This window comes from Sus scrofa, chromosome 13 (genome assembly GCF_000003025.6).
Source record: "Sus scrofa isolate TJ Tabasco breed Duroc chromosome 13, Sscrofa11.1, whole genome shotgun sequence".
NCBI classification, from domain to species: Eukaryota; Metazoa; Chordata; class Mammalia; order Artiodactyla; family Suidae; genus Sus; species Sus scrofa.
The window spans coordinates 182,882,402-182,902,186 of record NC_010455.5 but is presented as its reverse complement, the minus strand read 5'-3'; the positions used below and the strand labels follow the sequence as shown (position 1 = coordinate 182,902,186).

Genomic DNA, 19,785 nt, shown 5'->3' with positions numbered 1-19,785 from the left:
CTCCTTCCTTTACACCTATTTAACCACTAACTGACTTGATTCAGAGCAGGAATCCACACTATTTTTTTCAGTAGACCTATTTGCACTCTCTGGAGTGTAAAGAGTTGTGCATTTTGTTCACTGAAGAGGGCCATTTTAAACTGTAAAGGGAAGTTCCTGGCAGTGTGAGGAAGGAGGCTTATCTGTCAGGTTCCCTCTGCCAAAAATATTGTTAGGGAATGGCAGGGAGGCAGGCAAGTGAACTGTTGGGATGCCAACAACATCCAATTAAAAAATTAACATCATTAGCTTCTTGGAGACAAGCAGTGTAAAGGCACTGCCATGAAGGGTGAAAGAATCTGATGCTAATATCTGTAGGATACACAACCTCCTTACCCTATATTTTTCATTATATCCATAACATAATCAGCAGAGAACCAAGATTGTGACCTGCCTCCTCATCATGGAGATTATATATATAATATATAATATGCTTATATTATATATATATGTAATTCTACAGGTAATTTTTATAGCTCTCAGCACCCCTTCTTGGGCTAGGGTTTCTTTAAATACTTCTCTCCCACAGCTTGGTAGTTCTCTTTAGGTATAAATAGGTCAAGAAGACAGATTACACATGGCTCCCTACATCTGTGTTTCTCTTCATGGGAGATTGTCATCAGTTTGTCTTTAACTAGAATGTCTAAAAAAGAGGTAGGTTTGGAGCATAGATCTTCATCTGACTTGATGTCTAATCCCTGATTCATCTGCATAAATATCAGTTTCTCCATTTGCAACTGGCCTAAACCTCAGACTCCATCCCAGAAGAACATATGCTTTCAGCTTAACTGCAAATACGGAAGTTGACCTATGGTTTATCTACCCTTTGGCCCTGAAAATAAGTCCTAACAGTTATTCCTGTCCAAGCTGCTTAGGGGGGAGTAAACGACTATCCTGACCTTCTGAATTTTGTGGATTTTGTGGTTGGTTTAAGAAAATATTACTTAGGATTTATAAGCAACATTGACATTAATCAATCAAAAAATAAATTAGTGAAGTAAATAAAAATATGAAGGGCTATGAAATATATGCAGCACAAAAGAAAACAAAAATTCTGAGAACAGAAAATTAGAATTTATTGATTCATCTATTTATTGATTTATATATGTAAATAAAGTATTAAATATAGATAGATGTGGTGTGTACAAAATAAAACTTAGAAGATAATTAAATCACTGCCTTGCAAAATATTAATTGAGACAATTTTGAGACCCCCATTGTAAAACTGAGTCACTCGATTCCACCCCTATTATCCTCTTTGGACAGAGGAATTTCTTGTTGAAATTCTACCAGAACCAGCTATTTTTTTCTTTTTTTTTTTCTTTTTTTTAATTTTAATTTTTATTTATTTTTTTACAGAATAAAATACATACATTTAAACACAATTACATTCACACAGATTATTATATCATGGATCTTAAGAAACAGATTAAGTGACTCCCTCTGGAGAAGAGGAATGGAAAATATGCTGAGACAAATAGGAAATTTATTCTATTCTTTATCCCATTTTGTATGGCTTTCATCCTTACTATTTAGTATTATCTATTACATTTCAATTTTTCTTTAACAATAAGCATTATATTAAAATTGTTATATTATGCAACTAAAATTTATAAAGAAGAAAGCCTTATATACCATTAAATATTTTATATAGCATAATAAAAAGAATAACTTAACTGGTAAGAATAACAAAAATAATACACCCTCTGAAAATAAGTAAAATATAAAATGCATAAATTGGTTAAAAAACGCTGTAACTATATAAATATGTCCTCACAATTTGTTACATCTTATTGATTCTTCAACATAGGCATTACACCATTCTAGGTGATGTGATAAACAAGACATTATAGACCTTACATTTTACCATGGAGAGAAATGGTTATTAATAATACAATTGTAGAACCATATTATTTAATTGTACAGTTTCATTATTTAATTATAATTATCATAAATTCTTTGGAGAGGAAATCAGAATCAGATGTAAGAAGACTTCAGCATTCCAAGAATGATGTCAAATGACTCCCTTTATGGTGGATTATGCACTTATTTACTATGAGATATATTTCTTCTCCGGAGAGTCCTTGTTTGTGTATCAATTGTAGATTTTTGGTCTGCAGTCATTCTGAAGTTTTGATATGAGTCTATATGTATATGAGATTGTTTTAAGTTGGTGTTCTCTTAATTGCAAGTTCACCTCCAGTGTCCTGCATTTATACCCACCTCTTCTCATGATTTCTGATTTTGGTGGTATAATTGTGCATGGATGATTTCATATCTTTACTGTATATGTACCTTTACTGGTGAGCCTTGTCATTTATGCAGTTTTTGTTTCCTGTTGCTGTCTTTTCTGCCTAGAGAAGTTCCTTTCATATTTGTTGTAAGGCTGGTTTAGTGTTGCTGAACTCTCTCAACTTTTGCTTATCTGTGAAGGTTTTGATTTCTCCTTCAAATCTGAATGAGAGCCTTGCTGGGTAAAGTAATCTTGGTTGGAGGTTTTTTCCTTTCATCACGTTAAGTATATCATGCCACTCCCTTCTGGCCTGCAGAGTTTCTGCTGAGAAATCTGCCGATAACCTTATTGGGGTTCCCTTGTATGTTACTTGTTTCTTTTCCCTAGCTGCTTTCAAGATTTTCTCTTTGTCTTTAATCTTGGTCAGTTTGATTAATATGTGTCTTAGTGTATTCCTCCTTGGGTTTATTTTATATGGTACTTGTTGTGCTTCCTGGATTTGAGTGAGTGGCTCCTTTCCCATGTTAGGGAAGTTTTCGGCTATTATCTCTTAGAATATTTTTTCTGTCCCCTTCTCTCCCTCTTCTCCTTCTGGCACCCCTATAATACAGATGTTGGTGTGTTTCATGTTGTCCCAGAGTTCTCTGAGACTCTCTTCATTTGTTTTCAATCTTTTTTCTCTTTTCTGTTCTGTATCCATAATTTCCACTAATCTGTCCTCCACCTCACTTATTCGTTCTTCTGCCTCCTGTATTCTGCTGTTACCTGCTTCTACTGAGTTTTTTATTTCAGTTATTGTACTTTGCATTGCTTCCTGGTTAAGTTTTATATCTTGAAACTCTTTGGTCAGTGTTTCCTGTAAGTTATCCATCTTTGCCTCCAGTTTATTTCCAATGTCTTGATCATCTTCAGCATCAACAATCTAAAGTCTTTTTCCTGGAGACTGAGAATCTCCTCATCACTTAGCTGATTTTCTGGGGTTTTTCCTTTCTCTCTCATCTGAGTTATAGTTCTTTGTCTTTTCATTTTTATAGGTTTTTGGTGTGGTGACCTTTTTACAGATAATAGGGTTGTAGCCTCTCTTACTTCTGGTGTCTGCCCCCCTTGTGGCTGAAGTCAGTATGGGGGCTTGCTGTAGGCTTCCTGATGGGAGGGGCTGATGCCCTCCACTGGTAGGTGGAGCTGATTCTAATCCCTCTGGTGGGTGGGGCTTAGTCTTTGGATGGGATTAGAAGCAGCTGTGTGCCTGAGGGGTCTTTAGGTAGCCTGTTTACTGAGGGGTGGGGCTGTGATCCCACCAGGATTGTTGTTTGCCCTGGGGCTTCTCAGCACTGACTGATGGGTGGGGCCAGATTTTCCCAAAATTGACCACCTCCAGAAAAAGGCACAGGCTGCTGAATATTCCTGAGAGCTTTGCTTCCAATGTCCTTCCCTCGCAACAAGCCACATTCACCCTTGTTTTCCCAGGATGTCCTCCAAGAACTGTAGTCAGGTTTGACCCAGATTCCTATGGAGACCTGGCTCTGCCCTGGGACCCAGTGCACGTGAAAGTCCATGTGCGCCTTTTAAGAATGGGGTCTCCGTTTCCCCCAGTCCCGTGGAGCTCCTGCATACAAGCCCCACTGACCTTCAATGCCAGGTGCTGCAGAGGCTCTTTCTCCAAGTGCCAGATCCCCAGGGTTTGATAGGGGCTCAGAACTCTCATTCCTGTAGGTGAGTCTCTGTGAACCAGTTAGTTTTCAGTCTATGGAGCTTCCCACCCAAGAGGTATGGGGTTGTTTATGTAGTGAAATCACCCCTCCTACCTCTTGATGTGGCCTCCTCCTCCTCTTCTGGAGTAGGGTATCTTTTTTAAGGTTTCCAGTCCATTTGGGTGGAGGTTGCTCAGCCTTTAGTTGTGAATTTTTCCCAGTTATTTTTTTCTGACTTAATTGGATGTTTCTATTAATAGCGTAAACTGCACAAGTGTTTTTGTTTTGGTTTAGTATTTTGGCCAATTGCACATTTATTCAAAAACTCTAGCACCAAAATACCACATTTTCATGAAATGCTGTACAAAAGCAGCATCCCGAATGCAAAAACAATAGTTAGGAGTTCCTGTCGTGGCGAAGTGGTTAACAAATCCGACTGGGAACCATGAGGTTGTGGTTCGATCCCTGGCCTTGCTCAGTGGGTTAAGGATCCTGGCATTGCTGTGAGCTGTGGTGTAGGTTGCAGATGTGGCTCGGATCCTGTGTTGCTGTGGCTCTGGTGTAGGCCGGCGGCTACTGCCCTGATTCGACCCCTAGCCTGGGAACCTCCATATGCCATGGGAGCAGCCCAAGAAATGGCAAAAAGTTGAAAAAAAAAAAAAAAAAAAAGAATAAGATAAATATATTGAGGATTTGGAAAAATTGTATAGGCAATTTCTATTCAAGATAAAAGCCAAAAGAACATATCTATGGCTTCCGACATAAGGTAGATATGAGATTTAAGGCATAGGTGTTGTTTATATTTTTGGCCCTAGATTTCAGTCACTATGATTATGTTACTTAGGCAATAAATCATTTAGAGAAAATTCCCTCCATTGAAGCTGGATTGGAGTCTTCCATGACCATCACTGTGTGGTAAATATGTCAGGAATGTGGTTTCACATTCCTCTTGGCCCCAGACAGATGGTGCCGGTGGGGAGGAAAAGGAGTGATTGAGACATCAGCACAGTCTTCCCCCACAGAGATCTTTACATCAAAAGGCTGAAAAGCAATTACAGAAACAGGGAATTGGCAGTGGAAGAGAATCATGCTGGTAATGGAGAGAGAGATTAGGCACACATATCTGTTTATATTGGTGCTCGGCTTCACTGGTCATTTTGGGGAAAAAATGTATAAAAAGCACATCATAAATTTACAGCATGTATGTCCTTCATTGGTCTTCCGAGATGTTTTGGGGATACCTTCCAAAACATTCAATTGAAGTATGAAACAGTTATATAACATAGGTTTGTATCTCCTTTCATTATCCGATTTTTCACATTTTACCTACATTAGACTGTATGAAATATAGATATATTAAGGTCATTCTCCTCCTATAACTGCCCCCTCATTGCTCTCTTCTGAATCTCAGAATCTTAATTTTGAATTCAACAGTGCTTAACTAGCAACTGTTGAAGTGGCATCTGATTACATTTAAGGGGTTTCAAGCCCTCCCCGGATTGTGTGGCATGTGCCTTAGAGAAAAACTCAGTTCCATTTAAAATCAAGCATATGTTGACAAAATGAGGCAGGGCTACTGGAGACTTCATAACAAGGAAACAGGGAAATTCAATTCTTAGCAACATTTCTTTTGCCCTCTCTCACCATGAGTATAAAATGTTTGGAAATAAGACATCAGAGGCTACAGACAGTTAAACTTTTGTATTAAAGACCTCTTAATGAAGCTGAACTGCTATATGGTCCAAAGAATCAGAATCTAGTCCATGCATGTAAAGGAAAATTTTGAGTTTATTCGTACTTCTCAGAATTTGTCATTTCTATTTCAGTTTAGCAACAATACAATAGTGTTTTGCCCCACTCAGCATTTTTTCATCCAATGCATGCGTCTTATGGAAATAGGTTAATTTTTCTAGGTCCATAGGGTATAACCATAACAGCATGGCTAAAGCACAAGTGAATTACTATTTTCAGATATTTACATGTTTCCATTCATATTTTTATTCAGATAATTAAATTTTTATTCAAAGGATTATGCTTTTCCAATTAAATATAGCCTATATAACTTGTAAAAAAGTAAAATTATTAATAAATTTATGATTAAATTATCAGCATTGAAAACTCATTTTTACATAATTATTTTAACAAACTATGAAAACAAAGTAATGGGATAATGTAAAAATAATTAGTGGTAACTAACATTCTAATAAGTATATTCAGGTATTTGATTATGGATACTTTATTAGGCTGTCAACATTTAAAGTAAATATAATATAGTAAAATATAGATTTAAATAGAATATATAAATATAAATATATGTAAATATAAATACCAGTTTTAAGCATTCCTGTTTTCTGAATGAAAATTAATACTAGACAGATTGAAATATAAAGTCAGTTAAAACATTAATGCTTGCCTGTAGAATATGTAGCTGTTTTTGCCTGTTTATCCTCTCACTAATCTAGTTAAAAAATATGTATTTGTGAAATAAATTGATAACCACATTAACAAGACTTTCCCTAATATTATTATATTTGATACATGTAACCTATTCTCACCAGATAAAGATTTGTAGAAACAACCGGCCCAACATTACCTACCTTAAAAAAAAAAAAATTTAAAGTAACTTAAATTTGTGTTGAAAAAATACAGACTTTAACAAAGTTTAGAATACTGTATACACTTATGTTGGAGAATGATAGCATGAGAAAAAAGAATGTATACATGTATGTGTAACTGGGTCACCATGCCATGCAGTGGAGAATAGAAAAAAATAGAAATCATCATATATAAAAAAATACTGTATACAGATAGCTCCAACTATTGTAGTAAGATACCCAGAGGAAAGCCTTGAGTATGATTTCTTGTGTTATCTGGAGGGTAAAGTTGCACAATGAGAAAACAGAAGTAAGAATTTTAACTCAAAAATGATGATTTTTTTGGTTACTATTTTTATTTTTTATTGAAGTATACTGGATTTACACTGCTGTGCCAATTTCTCTTGTACAGCAAAGTGACTTAGTCATACATATATATCCATTATTTTTTTACTATTATTTTCCATCATGATCTATCCCAGGATATTGAATAGATTTCCCTGTGCTATACAATAGGACCCTACTATTTATTCAATATTAATGCAATAGTTTGCATCTACTAATCTCAAATTCCCAGTCCATCTTACTCTCTCTCCCTTCCTTTAGCAACCACAAGTCTGTTTTCTGTGTCTGTGAGTCTATTTCTATTTTGTAGATAGGCTCATTTGCACCATGTTTTAGATTCCCACATATAAGTGATATCATAGGGTATTTTTCTTTCTCTTTCTGCCTTAACTTCACTTAATATGATAATCTCTAGTTGCATCAGTGTTGCTACAAATGGCATTATTTTCATTCCTTTTTATTGCTGAGTAGTATTCCATTTTATGTATCAAGCACATCTTTTTTTTCATTTTTTAAAGTTTTAATTGAGGTGTAGTTGATTTACAAGTTTGTGATAATTTCTCCTATTAAACAAAGTGATTTGGTTATACATGTACACACATCCATCCTCTTTCAGATTCTTTTCCCACATAGATTATCACAGAATATTGGGTAGTTATTTGTGCTGTACAGCAGGTCTCTTTGGCCAGTCATTCCATATACTTCAGTGTGTGTATACCAATCCCCAGTCAATCTCCCTGCCCCCACATGTCCCCTTAGGTAACCATAAATTTTTCAAAGTCTGTGGGTCTGTTTCTGTTCTGCAAAGAGTTTGTTTGTATCCTTTTTTTAGATTCCATATAAGTGATGTCATATGATATTCGTCTTTCACTGTTTGACTAACTTCACTTAGTATGATAACCTAAGATCCCTCCATCTTGCTGCAAATGGCATTAGTTCATTCTTTTAATGGCTGACTAATATTCCATTTTATATATGTACCATGCCTTTATCCATTTCTCTGTCAACAGACATTTAGGTTGCTTCCATTCTTAGCTTTTGTAAATAGTAATGCAATAAACATTTGAGTGCATGTACCTTTGTGAATTATGGTTTCCTCCAGACACATGCCCAGGAGTGGGATTGCTAGATCATACGGTAGTTGTATTTTTAGTTATGTGAGGAACGTCCATGCTGTTTTCTGTAATGGCTGCAACAATCAACATTCCCACCAATAATATAACTGGGTTCCCTTTCCTCCACATGCTCTCCATAATTTATTGTTTGTAGACTTTTTGGTGATGGCCATTGTAGCCAGTGCAACATGATACCTCATAGTAATTTTGATTTGCATTTCTCTAAAAATTAGCAATGTCATGCACCTTTTCATATTTTTTGGCCATCTATTTGTCTTCTTTGGAGAAATATCTATTTAGATCTTCTGCCCATTTTTTGATTGGGTATTTTTTTTTTATTGAACTGCAGGAGTTGTTTGTATATTTTGGAGATTAATCCTTTGTCAGTTGCTTCATTTGCAAATATTTTCTCCCATTCTATGAGTTATCTTTTCATTTTTTATGGTTTCATTTGCTGTGTAAAACTTAAGTTTATTTAACTCCCATTTTTTTATTTTTGTTGTTATTTTCATTACTCTAGGAGGTGGATCTGAGAAGATACTGCTATGGTTCATGTTGGAGTGTTTGGCCTATGTTTTCCTCTAAGAGTTTTATAGCATTTGGTCTTATATTTAGGTCTTTAGTCCATTTTGAGTTTATTTTTGTGTGTGGTGTTATTAAAGAGTTCTAACTTCATTATTTTGCATGTAGCTATCTAGTTTTCCCAACCACCACCACTCAGTGAAGAGACTGTTGTGTCTCCATTGGATATTCATACCTCCTTTGTCATAGATTAGTTGACCACAAGTGCATGAGTATATTTCTGGGCTTTTTATCCTATTTTATTTATCTATATTTCTGGTTTTGTGCCAGTAAGATACTGTTTTGATGCCTGTAACTTTGTAGTATAATCTGAAGTCAGGGAGCCCGAGTCCTCCAGTTCCATTTTTTCTTTCTTAGGATTGCCTAGTTTATTTGATCTTTTTTTCCCAAGGCCACACCCACGGCATCTGGAAGTTCCCAGGCTAGGGGTCAAATCAGAGCTATAGCTGCCAGCAAACACCACAGCCACAGCAAATGCAGGATTCAAGCCGCATCTGTGAACTATACCATGGCTCACAGCCATGCCAGATCCTTAACCCACTGAGTGAGGCCAGGGATGATACCTGCATCCTCATGGTTCCTTGTTGGATTCATTAACCACTGAGCCATGAAGGAAACAACCTAGTCTGTTTGATCTTTTATGCTTCCATACAAATTTTTAAATATTTTGTTCAAGTTCTGTGAAAAGTGCAATTGGTAATTTGATAGGGATTGTGTTGAATCTGTAGATTGCCTTGGGTAGTATACCCACTTTGAAAACACTGATTCTTCCAATTCAGCAGTATGCTGTATCTTTCCATCTGTTTGTGTCCTCTTTGATTTCTTTGATCAGTGACTTACAGTTTTCAGAGTACAGGTCTTTTGTCTCTTTAGGTAGGTTTATGCCTAGGTATTTTAGTCTTTTTGAATGTAATGGTAAATGGAATCGTTTCCTTAATTTCTTTTTCTGATCTTTCATTGTTATTATATAGAAATGCAAGAGATTTCTGTGTTTTATTTTTGTATGCTGCAACTTTACCAGATTCATTGAAGAGCTCTAACAGTTTTCTGGTAGTGTCTTTAGGATTTTCTTTTCTTTTTTTTTTTAATTTCTTTTTTTTCCCACTGTACAGAATGGGGGCCAAGTTACACTTACTTGTATACATTTTTTTCCACCCTTTGTTCTGTTGCAATATAAGTATCTAGACATAGTTCTCAATGCTACTCAGCAGGATCTCATTGTAAATCCATTCCAAGATGTATCCGATAACTCCAAGCTCCCGATCCCTCCCACTCCCTCCCTCTCCCCCCGCAGAAGCCACAAGTCTATTCTTCACGTCCATGATTTTCTTTTCTGTGGAAATGTTCATTTGTGCTGGATATTAGATTCCAGTTATAAGTGATATCATATGGTATTTGTCTTTCTTATTTCACTCAGTGTGAGAGTCTCTAGTTCCATCCATGTTGCTATAAATGGCCTTATGTCTTTCTTTTTTATAGCTGAGTAGTACTCCATTGTGTATCTATACCAAAGCTTCCTAATCCAATCATCTGTCTATGGACATTTGGGTTGTTTCCATGTCTTGGCTATTGTGAATAGTGCTGCAATGAACATGCGGGTGCATGTGTATTTTTCAAGGAAACTCTTGTCCGGATATATGCCCAAGAGTAGGATTGCAGGGTCATATGGAAGTTCTATGTATAGATTTCTAAGGTATCTCCAAACTGTTCTCCATAGTGGCTATACCAGTTTACATTCCCACCAGCAGTGCAGGAGGGTTCCCTTTTCTCCACACCTCCTCCAGCATTTGTTATTTGTGGACTTATTAATGATGGCCATTCTGACTGGTATGAGGTGGTATCTCATGGTAGTTTTGATTTGCATTTATCTTATAATCAGCGATGTTGAGCATTTTTTCATGTGTTTGCTGGCCATCTGTATATCTTCTTTGGATAAATGTCTATTCAGGTCTTTTGCCCATTTTTCCATTGATTGATTGGCTTTTTTGCTGTTGCGTTGTATAAGCTGTTTATGTATTCTAGAGATTAAGCCCTTGTCAGTTGCATCATTTGAAACTATTTTCTCCCATTCTGTATGTTGTCTTTTTGTTTTCTTTTTGGTTGCCTTTGCTGTGCAAAAGCTTTTCAGTTTGATGAGGTCCCATGGGTTTATTTTTGCTCTAATTTCTATTGCTTTGGGAGTCTGACCTGAGAAAATATTCATGATGTTGATGTCAGAGAGTGTTTTGCCTATGTTTTCTTCTGGGAGTTTGATGGTGTCTTGTCTTCTATTTAGGTCTTTCAGCCATTTTGAGTTTATTTTTGTGCATGATGTGAAGGTGTGTTCTAATTTCATTGCTTTGCATGCAGCTGTCCAGGTTTCCCAGCAATGCTTGCTGAATAGACTTTCTTCTTCCCATTTTATGTTCTTGCCTCCCTTGTCAAAGATTAATTGACCATAGGTGTCAGGATTTATTTCCGGATTCTCTATTCTGTTCCATTGGTCTGTCTGTCTGTTTTGATACCAGTACCACACTGTTCTGATGACTGTGGCTTTGTAAAATTGCTTGACGTCTGGGAGAGTTATGCCCCCTGCTTGGTTTTTGTTTCTCAGGATTGCTTTGGCAATCCTGGGTCTTTTGTGGTTCCATATAATTTTTTGGATTGTTTGTTCTAGTTCTGTGAAAAATGTCATGGGTAGTTTGATAGGGATTGCATTGAATCTGTAGATTGCTTTGGGTAGTATGGCCATTTTTACAATATTGATTTTTCCAATACATGAACATGGAATATCTTTCCATTTCTTTACATCTTCTTTAATTTCCTCGATTAATATTTTATAGTTCTTAGCATATAAGTCCTTTACCTCCTTGGTCAGGTGTATTTCGAGGTATTTGATTTTTGGGGGTGCAGTTTAAAAGGTATTGTATTTTTGTGTTCCTTTTCTAATACTTCATTGTTGGTATATAGAAATGTAACTGATTTCTGAGTTGTAATCTTATATCCTGCTGCTTTGCTGAATTTATTAATCAGTTCAGGTAGTTTTGGGGTTGAGTCCTTAGGGTTTTCTATGTATAGTATCATGTCATCTGCATACAGTGACAGTTTTATCTCTTCTCTTCCTATTTGGATGCCTTTTATTTCTTTTGTTTGTCTAATTGCTGTCACTAGGACTTCCAAAACTATGTTGAATAGCAGTGGTAAGAGTGGGAATCCCTGTCTTGTTCCAGATTTGAGTGAGAATGCTTTCAGTTTTTCTCCATTGAGTATTATATTTGCTGTGGGTTGGTCATAAATGGCTTTGATTATGTTAAGGAATGTTCCCTCTATACCCACTTTGGTGAGTGTCTTGATCATGAATGGATGTTGGACTTTGTCAAATGCTTTTTCTGCATCTGTTGAGATGATCATATGGTTTTTGACTTTTCTTTTGTTCATGTGGTGTATGAGCTTGATTGATTTGCATATGTTGAACCATCCTTGTGAATCTTGGATGAACCCTACCTGATCATGATGTATGATCTTTTTGATATGTTGTTGGATTCGGTTGGCTAAAATTTTGTTGAGAATTTTTGGATTTTCTAGGTATAGTATCATGTCACCTGCAAACAATAATAGACTTACTTCTTCATTTCCAATTTGGATTCCTTTTATTTCTTTTTCTTCTCTGACTGCTGTGTCTAGGACTTCCAAAACTACATTGAATAACAGTGGTGAGAGTGTATATCCTTGTCTTGTTCATCATCTTAGGAATTCTTTCAGCTTTTCATCATTGAGAATGATGTTAGCCATTGTCATATATAGCCTTTATTATGTTGAGGTAGGTTTCCTCTCTGCCCACTTTCTGGAGGGTTTCTACGGAAATGGGTGTTGAATTTTGTCAAAAGCTTTTCCTGCATCTATTGAGATGACCATATTGTTTTTATTCTTCAGTTTGATAATGTGGTTTATCACGCTGATTGATTTGCTGATATTGAAAAAAATCCATACATCCCTGGGACAAATCTCACTTAATCATCATGTATGATCCTTTTACTGTGTTGCTGGATTTCATTTGCTAGTATTTTTTTGAGGATTTTGCACCTATGTTCATCAGTGGTATTGGCCTATAATGTTCTTTTTCATGTAGTGTCTTTGAATTGGTATTGGGGTGATTGTGGCTTCATAGAATGAGTTTCGGAGTGTTCCTTCCTCTGAAATTTTTTGGACAAATTTCAGAAGAATAGGTGTTAACTCTTCTCTAAATGTTTGATAGAATTAGCCTGTGAAGCCATCTGGTCCTGGACTTGAATTTGTTGGAAGTTTTTAAATCACAGTTTCAATTTCAGTACTTGTGACTGGTCTGTTCATATTTACTATTTCTTCCTGGTTTAGTCTTGGAATATTGTACCTTTCTAAGAATTTCCATTTCTTCTACATTGTCCATTTTATTGCCATACATTTGCTTATAGTAGTGTCTTATGATCCTTTATATTTCTGTTATGTCTGTTGTAACTTCTCCTTTCCCATTTCTAATTTCATTAATTTGAATCCTCTCCCTTTTTTTGTTGATGAGTCTGCCTAAAAGTTTATCAATTCTGTCGATCTTTTCAAAGAACCAGCTTTTAGTTCATTGATCTTTTCTATTGCTTTCTTCATTTCTATTTCACTTATATATGTTCTTATCCTTATGATTTCTTTCCTGCTACTAATTCTGGGTTTTGTTTGTTCTTCTTTCTTTAGTTGCTTAAGTATAAGGTTAGCTTGTTTATTGAGGATTTTTCTTATTTCCTGAGGTAGACTTGTATGCCCTAAACTTCCCTCTTAGAACTGTTTCTGCTGTATCCCATAGGTTTTGGATCCTTGTGTCTTCATTGTCATTTTTCTCTAGGCATTTTTAATTTCCCCCATTGATTTCTTCAGTGATCCATTGGTTGTTTAGTAGCATATTGTTTAGTCTCCACATGTTTGTTGTTTTGAATTTTTTTTTTTGTCATTGATTTCTAGTCTTGGAGTGTTGTAGTCAGAAAAGTTGCTTGATATGATTTCAGTTTTCTTAAATTTACTGAGGCTTAAATTTGTGACCCAGAATGTGATCTATCCTAGAGAATGTTCCATGTGCACTTGAGAAGAATATGTATTCTGCTGCTTTGGGATGGAATATTCTATTAAATATCCATTAAGTCCATCTGGTCTAATGCATCATTTAAGACCTGTGTTTCCCTGTTGATTTTCTGTCTGGATGATCTGTCCATTGCTGTAAATTGAGCGTTAAAATTCCCCCATTATTGTGTTATCGTCAATTTCTCCTTAAGGCTGTTAGCAGTTGCCTTATATGTTGAGGTACTCCTATGTTAGGTGCATATATATTTACAATTTTTATATCTTCTTGGGTTGAGCCTTTGATCATTATGTAATATCTGTCTTTGTCTCCTGTAACCATCTTTATTTTAAAGTTTATTTTGTCCGACATGAGTATTGCTAGTCCAGATTTCTTTTCTTTTCCTTTGCATGAAAAATCTTCTTCCATCCTCTCACTTTCAGTTTGTATGTGTCCCTAGAAGTTTGTATGTCTCTTATAGACAGGATTTTCCAAAATGGCATCCTCCAGGGAAGCTCATGCCAATGAAAATTCTTGGGACCTCTCCCTCCAGTGTTCTTCCCCCACATCAAGCTGCAGCCACCCACTGCTTTCCCAAGGGGCCCTCAAAGACCTGCAGTAGATCTGACCCAGATTCTTATGGAGCCCCTGCTTGGCTCTGGGGCCCAGTGCAACCCTGCATGCACTGTCCATGAATGGATTCTCTATTTCGTCCAATCCTGTGGAGGTCCTTCTCACAAGTCCTGCTGGCTCTTGATGCCAAATGCTCCAGGGGCTCCTCCTCCCAATGCTAGATCCCCAGGTTGGGGAAGCTAACGTGGGTTTTAGAACTCTCACTCCTATGGGAGAGTCTCTGTTATATAGTTATTTTCCAGTCTGTGGGTCACCCACCTGGTGGGAATGGGATTGTTTATATCACTAAAGTGCTCCTCCTACCGTCTCAATATGGCTTCTCTGTCTTTGGGCGTAGTATATGTTTTTTGGAAGTTTCTGGTTTATTTTGTTGATAGTTGTTTAGAAGTTAGTTGTAATTTTGCAATTTTCATGAGAAAAGGTGAGGTTAAGACCTTATAATCTGCCATCTTGTCCTAATCTCCACATCTTCTTAATCCATTCATCTGTCCATGGACATTTAGATGGTTTCCATTTCTTGACTATTGTGAATAATGCTTCTATGAAGAATGGGGTGCATATATCTTTTTGAGTTACAATTTTCTCCAGATATGTGCCAAGAAACTGGATTGCTGGATCCTATGACAGTTCTATATTTAGTTTTTGAAAGAGCCTCCATACAGTTCTTCATTGTGATTGTACCAGATACATTCCCACCAACAGTGTAAGAGGGTTCCCTTTTCTCTACACTGTCTCTAGAATTTGTTATATTTATAATATTTGTATATTTATTAATAATAGCCATTCTGATTGGTGTGAGGTGGTACCTCATTGTAGTTTTGATCTGCATTTCTCTGATAATTAGCAGTGTTGAGCATCTTTCCATATGCCTACTGGCTATCCATATATCTTCTTTGGAGAAATGCTGACTATTTAGGTCTTATGCCCATTTTCTGATTGTGTTATTTTTGCTGTTGTTGTGGAGTTTGTGAATTTTTTGTATATTTTGGGGGTTAAGCCCTTGTTGGTTGCATCATTTGCAAATATTTTCTGCCATTCCACAGGCTTTTTTTAATTGTCTCCTTTGCTGTGCAAAAGCTTGTAAGTTTAATTAGGTCACTTTGGTTTATTTTTGTTTTCATTTCTATTGCCTGGGGAGACTGATCTAAGAAAACATTTGTATAGTTTATGGCAGAGAATGTTTTGCCTATGTATTCTTCTAGTAGTTTTATGGCATCATGTCTTAGGTTTAAGTATTTAAACCATTTTGAGGTATTTTTGTTTTTGGTTTGCATGGTTTGAACATGTATTCTAGTTTCATTGATTTACAGGCAGCTGACCAGTTTTCCCAGCACCACTTGCTGAAGAGACTTTTTTCTCATTTTATGTTCTTATCTCCTTTGCCAAAGATTAATTGACCATTGGTGTCTGAGTTTATTTCTGGGCTCTCTGTTCTGTTCCATTAGTCTGTATATCTGTTTTTGTATCAGTACTACACTGTCTTGATTACTGTAGCTTTGTAATATTGCCTGAAGTCTTAGGAAAGTTATGCCTCCTGCTTGGTTTTTGTTCCTCAGGGTTGCTTTGGCAATTCTGGATCTTTTATGGTTCTATGTAAATTTTTGAATTATTCTAGTTCTTTGAAAAATGTGGGTAATTTTATAGGGATTGCATTGAATCTGTAGATTGCTTTGGGTACTATGGACATTTTAACAATATTAATTCTTCCAATCCAAGAGTGTGGGATATCTTTCCATTGCTTTGAATCATCTTTAACTTTCTTGATTAATGTTTTATAGTTCTTGGCATATAAGTCTTTCACCTTGTTGGTCAGTTTTACTCCTGGGTATTTTATTTTAGGAGTGTGGTTTTAAGTGATACTGTATTTTTATATTCCTTTTCTATTATTTCATTGTTAGTATATAGAAATGAAACTGATTTCTGAATGTTAATCTTTTATCCTGCTACTTTGCTGAATTTATTTATCTGATCAAGTAGTTTTTGTGTGGAGTCCTTAGGGTTTTCTATATATAGTATCATATCATCTGCATGATACTATATATAGCGACAATTTTGCCTCTTCTCTTCCAATTTGGATACCTTTTATTTCTTTTTTTTTTTTTTTTTTCTGATTGTTGTGGCTAGGACTTCCAGTTCTATTTTGAATGAAGTGGTGAGAGTAGGCATCCTTGTCTTGTTCCAGATTTTAGCAGGAAGGCTTCCAGCTTTTCTCCTTTGAGTATTATATTGGCAGTGGGTTTGTCATAAATGGCTTTTATTATGTTGAGTTATGTTCCCTCTATACACACTTTGGTAAGAGCTTTTATCATGAATGGATGTTAGATTTTGACAAATGCTTTTATTGAATCTTTTGAGATGATTATATGGTTTTTGACTTTTCTTCTGTTAATATGGTGTATAACATCGCTTGATTTGTGTATGTTGAACCATTCTTGTGAACTTGGGATACGTCCCACATGGTCGAGGTATATGACCTTTTTAATGTGTTGTTGGAGTAACAAAAATTTTGATTTTTAAGTGTTATTTTTGCTGTTAAGGATAAAATTTATTCTTCTTTCAATGTATTCATATTGGTATATTTAAGTACTGTTAATTTTTTTTAAATTTACTTTCATGATATATCTGAAATATTAAGTAGTATTCTTATTTGATAGTCAAAGAAATTGAGTCTACAAAAGATTCATTTACTTGCCCAAGTTCAAAAATAAATAAAAATATAATGACCAAATAGCAGATCAAACCAAGCTCATGTGATTGCAGAGCTTATGTTTAACTACCATTCAAATTCAAATAAATTTTACTTAATAATTCATAGAATCAATTTTTGTATCAATAGGGTTACCCTTACCCAATCAACTGCCTAATTTAGAAATGCATGTCTTAAAACAATACTTTTTAACATTTCTTTATGTTGTATCAACTTATTACTTAGGTTTATACTCATTTTTGAGGCATAACACCCATTTTAACATAATTTACAGAACATTTAACAAATATCTACAGATTTCCTTCATTGTGCCAGGTATTATGTCAAATCTTAGGCATATGAAGATGAATAAATAAGGCATATGGATATTACAGCTAGTAAACTGAATATTCAATTTAAAGAATGAACTGAAAAAGCTTTATTTTTCCTCTACTTTATTTCAAATATCTCTTTTTTCTCTGAGATATTTAAGGCTGTTACCTTCAATTTTCCAGGTTTTTTTTGGGGGGGGGTATGAAATTTTCTTAACTGGGTAATTAAGATTGATTTTTATGTATTAAAATGTGTAGTCAAATACAGCATCAAAACTTTAATATCATCTAATTCAAAGCTTTTTTTTAAATCTCCCATCTCAGTCACAAATTTTGGCCCAAACTTAAGGCAGAAGAGGGTGGAAATATTTTTTAAGGTATTTTCTACTTTCTTTCCCTTACATCTTCCCAAGTATTGGAAGAGAAACAGATAAGAAGAATATACCATCCCTATAGTTTTCTTTTGGCTAACAGTGGCTCCTGGCCAAATGCTAACTCCTTTGTGGGATATAATTGTGTGTTCTTTGGTATATTCCTCTCCCTCGCCCCAGGACCACTGCACTGTAGGCATGGCTAGGACATCCCTTAACCTTAACCTTTATGATCTTTTATAACACTCTTATCTCCTAATCCCCACCCCAGGCTCTATTCCTACACTTCTTTGTGCTGGAACCAGCTTGTCTTAACAGGCAGATGTCACTCAATTATTTTCTCAGTGTCAGTGTGGCCAAAAGGAAATTCACGCACTGTTCCACATATGGAGAAAACGCATACTGCCGCCCTCTCTCCTAGATCTAACTGCCACCAAGGAAAATTTTCAGCCAAATATCTGGCTTCTAAATTCATTACACAGGAAGTGGATACTAATATTATTTAAATAGCTATGTGCCCAAAAACTTTAGGAAACTAAAGTCACCATGTCCCATAAGCTTTTTCAATATTTTTCAGTTTAGTCTGGTTATTTTTCATAAAGTGTATCATGAAATTAACCTATTGGTTTGGGGCCTGCATTCCTGTTGTGGAACAGAATGTCTGGAATGGAATAAAATGAAATTAGATGGAATGTAATGGATGGGAGAGAATAGAATAGAAAGAATAGAACAAAATAAAAATAATTTTAATTTAGTTGCATACACACACACATACATACACATTAGGGTGTGCCCTAGAATATAGTTTAAAATATATTTCTTATTTTGATCACTGTTGAAAAAAAATCTGAAAGCCCTTGCACTAGTCCCATATAAGCACCAGCCCTATGACTGTGCAGTGTAATAAATTTTCATCTGGGGAATGAGACGGCCTCCCTTCTTCAAGGCAACCCAGTATGAATTGGTCACCTTTGGGCATCCCTCACTTTGTTTGCTGTATGGGCACCTTACTCCCATCCTCTACATGAAAACACTCTTCTCTAAGATCCCTATTTAGTCTTTTTTTTTTTTTTTTAAGAAAAACTCTATTACACACACACACACACACACACACACACATATACATACATATATATGTCTAAAACTCTAATTCATAGATAGATACTTTTATATATCTGGAATGATAGATAGAAATTGATAGTTGCTAGACTAGTTTTTTTTTTGTTTGTTTGTTTGTTTTTTTTAGTAAGCATAGTATGGCTATATTTAGTATCTTTCTTTAGAATGTAAGAGTATTTATCAATGCTTGCAGGTTATGGTCTACAACCTGTATTCTAAAACAACAGAAATGATTCCTTTCATTATAAATTGAGACAGTCTCTATGGAAATGCATACCCTTTGTTTTTGAAAACATTTTGGCTTGAATTGTGTCTTCTTGAAAGCAGTATAATAGTTTGTGATTAATATTCACTAATAGCTTTTAAATTAAATCTTTCCTGTTCCTTGTTTTTTCACATGCTTTTGCTTCTCCATTATGATGGTCCATACACCAGGTAGGAGAAAAAACATTAAGCCTCTCCACAAGGGATCATCCTTTCCCTTCTCAGGGGATCCGAATCCCAGGTGGCCCCTACCAGAGATTCCAGTATCAGCATGTAGTTCCTAAGCCACAATCAGGAAACACCCTGAGCGAGGTAAACCTCTCTCTTCCAGTGAGGTGAGGCCTCACCCACTGGAAAAACTCTTTAAAATTAAACAAACATTTCCAGGAAACACAGTCCTCACTCACTTTTAAACAATGAGTATTTCAAGTAAATGTTTGTTTTTTTTTTTTAATTTTTTGTCTCTTTTTGTCTTTTTTAGGGCCCATACCCATGGCATATGGAGGTTTCCAGGCTAGAGGTTGACTTGGAACTGTGGCTGTTGGCCTACACCACAGTCACAGCAATGCAGGATCCAAGCTGCATCTGTGACCTACACCACAGCTCATGGCAATGCCGGATCCTTAACCCAATGAACAAGGCCAGGGATCAAACCTGCATCCTCATAGATGCTAGTCAGATTTGTTTCCACTGAGCCACGAAAGGAATTCCCCAAGTAACTT

The 19,785-nt window shown here is 35.8% G+C and overlaps 1 protein-coding gene across 2 annotated transcripts in view; it reads left to right on the top strand.

Moving 5' to 3' along the window:
- TMPRSS15 (transmembrane protease, serine 15) overlaps positions 1-19,785 on the top strand; it is a 170,913-nt gene that overhangs the window by 98,548 nt on the left and 52,580 nt on the right.